Source organism: Onychostoma macrolepis, chromosome 04 (assembly GCF_012432095.1).
Source record: "Onychostoma macrolepis isolate SWU-2019 chromosome 04, ASM1243209v1, whole genome shotgun sequence".
NCBI lineage: Eukaryota > Metazoa > Chordata > Actinopteri > Cypriniformes > Cyprinidae > Onychostoma > Onychostoma macrolepis.
In genome coordinates this window covers 1,485,475-1,491,385 of record NC_081158.1, presented here as the reverse complement: position 1 = coordinate 1,491,385, position 5,911 = coordinate 1,485,475, and positions in this window count along the sequence as shown.

Below are 5,911 nucleotides of genomic sequence, written 5' to 3'. Positions count from 1 at the left end.
TCTGCAAAACAAATATTTATTATTTTTTTTTAGATATACAGCTATACAAGATAACATTAAATTAGCACTTTTGTGCTTAGCTGAATCATGGTTATACTAAAATGATTTAAAAAAAAAAAAAGAAAGGACATTTTAAAATTTTCAGGAAGATGATGTATGAGGATGCTGCCCTCCCCTACAGTAAGGAAAACAACAGAGTAAAAACCAAAGTGTTTATGCCATTCAACTTTTTTAGGATGTGTTTAGTAAATGTGAAATATTATGCTACTTACCATAAACATAACAAATGGTTAAAATATCATATGAAATAACTTATACAAAGGATAAGAAAAAACTTCAATTGGAATGGTCAATGTATTGGAATATCACTGGAAGGGCAAATTACTAGAGAATTACTGTTTATTTATTCAGACAATTCTGATTTCAATTTGTAATCATAAAATCAGCTTATAATGTATGCATATGCATTTTAGATATTTTTCTGTTAGGTAGTTTCTCATGTTCAGATTCTCTGACATGGACGGAATAGATCGACAAAATAATGCATAATAAAGTGGTTTTTTTTTTTTTTTTTTTTTTTGTGAGGCACCATTGACCTCCACAGTATGAAAAAAATAATATGAAGTCCATGGTACCCCACAACTATTTTCAAAATATCTTTTGTGTTGAGCAGAATAATGAAATTCATACAGGTTTGGAGCAACTTGAGGGTGATTAAATGATGACATAAGTTAGAGCTGCATGATTCTGGATGCATAGAGAATTCCAATTTTTTTAGTTTCAGACATCACGATTCTGAACAGACAACTAAAAATAAAATGTAATTTACTAGAAGTTCTGACAAAATGTTAATGGCTGCAGTCTATTTAAAATGTTTAATCTTGAATGAATAATAAAAAATAAAATATCAGTGTTTCCAACCCACAGCAGTTTTGATATGTAAAAAATCTAATATTTCTGGAGAAACCTGAAAATGTGCATCTGCCCCCATCCAACCTGACAGAGCTTGAGAGGTGAAGAGATGAGAAGGATGGCAGATAATTGCCAAATGCTGATGAGCAAAGCTTGTCGCATCAAACAAAAAACACTTGAGACTGTAAAGGTTCTTCAGCTAAATATTTAGTAAATATTTAGTTAGAATACTTATGTCAGTTTTTTATTTTTAATACATTTACGAAGTTGTGACAATTCTGTTTTTGCTTTGTCAGTATGGTGTATGGAGTGTAGATTGATGTGGAAAAAAGTAATTTAAAGCAGTTTAACATAAGGCAGCAGCATAACAAAATGTGAATTTTTTTCCGCAAGGCACTGTATATGTGTCCCCATATATTTCTAATATATGATAATATTTGTAGAGAAACATAACACTTTTAATCCAGAATCATAATTATACATTGTATTAAAGGGATATTTCATTCAAAAATTAAAATTCTGTCATCATTCACTCACCCTTATGTTGTTCCAAACGCTGGTAACTAGACAGTTAACGGGCCCCATTGATTTCCACAGTAATTTTTTTTTCCTACTACTGTATGGAAGTCAATGGCTACTATGAACTGTTTGGTTATCAACATTCTTCAAAATATCTTTTGTCTTCAACAGAAGAAAGAACTTCATACAGGTTTGAAAAAACATAAGGGTGCTGAAGGGTAAATGATGGTAGAACTTTCATTTTGGGGTGAACTGTCCCTTTAAGGAAACATCTCACATTTCACAAAAGGTCTGTGAATCCATACCAGAAGTGGCAGTGCAGTGTAGCAGATAAAGGACAATCCTCCTCCAAATGGCCAGTAATGAAGCTGCGGTCACAGGGGCTGGCGATGAGGTTGCTAGCGGGCGTTCTCACTACTGGTTGCCTTCACAGCGAATCAGGTTTCTTGCCACTAAATAAAAACATTTGGGAGGCAAAAGACTAAATATAATATAAATATAAATTAAATCCGTACATACAAACAAATATGAATGAGAAGCAGAGCCTACTTTTTTCCATTGTGTATGTTTATCTACGGCTGAGAGGAGAACGATCACATGAGCTCTACCGTCTTCTTTCCTATTGGCTATTGCTCCCGAAAGTCGCTCTTCATTTGCATAAAGTTGAATGATTCTGAAATTTGTCACGTCGCTGGACACGCCCCATCCAGTTGCCAACGGCCTCTGTCGCCGGAAATCGCCAGCTCTCCATTGAAATGAATGGGATCGTGTTGCTTTGTCATTGCGTGTCGCTTGTAGTGTGAACGGGGCTTCAGCTGGATCCTTGGTGAATCTGGAGTAGGATGGGGCTGACGAGTCCTTAAAAAGAATGATTTTTTATTTTTTTAACCATTCCTTTAAACAATCTTAAAATGTAATTAAATTGTACTGCCATTTGCCATTATGCGCCATTTAGACAACATAAATTGTCAGCTTTGAAACTGTTAGTAATGATTGAAAATTTAAACATAAACCTAATGCATGACAATCTCATCAGAAAAATGTGAATCCCCAAAAGAAAGACAGAGGATTCACAAAAATGGACCCTTTCCATAGATATCATAGCAAGGTGAACACAACTGTAGCTTAAACAAAAAGCCAATTTGTACACCACAATCAAACCTACCTTCAAATAATTTTCCCTGCAGCTGCATTTATCCTGATAAGACACATCTGAAGGTTGTGATGTTCCCCAGTGAATGAAATAAAGGACTGATGATGGTGACAAGTTCTATTTCTCTTTCTTTGTGCCACCTCAGAGGAAGAAAGACAACAGGAGGAAAAAAGTTACTCACATTTTCTATCACCAGTGGGGAAATGTCTTACAAATGTACTTATAATGATTAGAATCATACTTAATACTACAGATATTAATCCCAATGTGAGGTCTAGAAACGGTTAAAACTGAATAACATCTTACTGTAGTCTCTGTGTTGGGTGCCTGTTTTCCCTGAAAAACGTGTGCTTGATTTAAAATGTAAACCAATATCTTATCATTAGCCGTTATCAGTATTTGAAGAGGTGTAAAGAAAGAAAACAATTACTCAGAAACGGTCATCGACACAACAAATATAACATTTCTCAACTATCCTATAGATTCCAGTGTTTCTGAGTGTAAATTGCAGTTTTCTCATTCCGATGCTCCTTTACTTCTCACGAGTTCGAGTTTTAAACTAACTTAGCTGACTTTAATACAGACACACAGCAAACTCAGAAGCTGCATTGAAATACATAATTTACTAGCCAGCGCTAATACGCTAATCGCAATTATAGACTCTCACTTTGATTTCTTCTCACTCACATAAATTATGGACACAAAACATAACTTTACTATGGTTTGACTGAAAAATGTTTTGTTACCTGATATCGCCATGTTTGCAGGACCACATCCAGTCTGCCCCTCCCTCTGTGTTCACACTCCAGCTTCTGTTCTCCATTGACATGCCACAACTCAAATTAATTTAAAATAAGACTTTAACAGGCACATAACCGGAACTGACCGAGTAATCTCGCCGTCAAACACATCACCAAACTGACGTATTTTCAAATTTACTAGTAAGAAGGCGCACTTTTGTCATTGGCCAGTTTCGTGGATGACAGTCAGACTAACCAATCATGATGAAAGCAACCAGGTGAAACAACCAATTGCAATTGTTTCAGAGTGGTAACGAAAGTAAAGTTTTTTTTTTTATTATTATTATTAAAGAAACACGTGCATTGTTTTATTTTTTTAGGCTGTATTATTTGATAAATTGGTCAAATAGTGACAGTGTATGAATAAAAGTTCAATAATGCATGGTAAACTGTAGGCACACACAAAATTGTAAATCCACACAAAATCTCACTGCTCTTTTGAGATTAAAACTTCATCCATTATAATTATTGTTACTAATGATAATAATTAAATTTGTACATTTACATTTGGATTTTTGAAGAGGTGTTTTGATCAAAATATCATAAAATGCTAATAAATAAAATAATAATCATTATAATTCAAGGCAGATATTTCTTGTTAATGACATGCCATTGATTCAACAGATATTTTAATTGTCTTTTTTTTGTAATGATTTGTTTTTGTTAAAATCATTTTTCAATGATTTGGCAATGAACTTTATATCAACATTGTGTCAACGTTAAAACAGCAACTGACATTATTTCAATCATATTTCAGCTTTGAAGGTCGGTCATGTGCCGACTAGTCTGAAAAGAAAAGTCTGTACTGTTGGTCCAAAAAAAACTCAACACAAAACACAATATGCTATCTGAATGAAAGGGCACTTCATTCTGAACTCCTGTATCATGCTGCAAATACAATTTCTGGATTTACATTGGATTTTCCCATCAGAAACATGAATTTCCATTCTATCTTTCTTCGCTTGAGCTATTTCATTATCGGTTACTAACCAACTGACCATAAAATTCTGGAGTACTTCTGTGGAATCAGGCAGCTGTTGCTAGGGGTTTGAGTTCTGCATCTCAAAGCCACTATAATCCCATTATTTTGATAGATAATTAGCCTTCTGTAACCCGTTCGTCATATTCAGTGTTGGGTGTAACGCGTTACTAACCCAGCCGGCATTTCAACGTTGATTCACCGTCGAAACAACGTCAGGTACCATGGTTGAATCAACGGTGAATTACCTTCGATTTTGCAAAGCGGATCAGCGTTGATATTGTGGCGTCGTTTCACCGCAGAAGTAACAACGTTGATTCACCGTTGAAATCGCGGCGTTGTTTCACTCTTACCTTCGGGTTATGGTCTTCTGTCGACGTTGAATCAGCGTTGAATTACCTTCGATTTTGCAAAGCGGATCAGCGTTGATATTGTGACCCTGTTTCACCGGGCGTACCTTTCAGCGGTCGATCGTCGTTAAATGTCCAAGCAAGCACTCACTTTGGAAATTGTTAATATTGCAACTTAGCTTAAACGTCAACACTGAGATGTAAACTATTATTTTCGGTGCATATTTCGTGTTTTCAGTAACTAATAAAACTTGCTGTACATGATTTGCAATCGGACGGCATAAAAAAATTTGAAAATGGAAAAACCCATTCTAACAATTAGATGTCCATAAATCTGCAGTGCAGGGGTCCGAGATGCTTAATTTTCTAAAGAAAAACTTTTGAACAATTATGCCAAATGTAACAATAATTCTTAATTTAAATATACAGTATATCTATATTGTACATTTACACTTTCACAGAATTTCTTGAGAAAATTCTCACTCAACAACAAAGCAGTTTCTTAAGGGTTTAATGATGTATCAGAATGCAGAGGTGAAAAGCTTTTCATTCAAATTTCATACACACTGCAAAGAGTCACAATATATATAAATAAATAATTATAAATAGTTTAGAAACTTGCTCAAGTCTGTTTGACCAAAAATACATAAACCATAACACTGACACACACTAAAATCTTACCATTTCCAAACTTCTGACCAACATACAGTCAGGTCCATAAATATTGGGACATCGACACAATTCTAACATTTTTGGCTCTATACACCACCACAATGGATTTCAAATGAAACGAACAAGATGTGCTTTAACTGCAGACTGTCAGCTTTAATTTGAGGGTATTTACATCCAAATCAGGTGAACGGTGTAGGAATTACAACAGTTTGCATATGTGCCTCCCACTTGTTAAGGGACCAAAGGTAATGGGACAATTGGCTTCTCAGCTGTTCCATGGCCAGGTGTGTGTTATTCCCTCATTATCCCAATTACAATGAGCAGATAAAAGGTCCAGAGTTCATTTCAAGTGTGCTATTTGCATTTGGAATCTGTTGCTGTCAACTGTCAAGATGAGATCCAAAGAGCTGTCACTATCAGTGAAGCAAGCCATCATTAGGCTGAAAAACAAAAACAAACCCATCAGAGAGATAGCAAAAACATTAGGCGTGGCCAAAACAACTGTTTGGAACATTCTTAAAAAGAA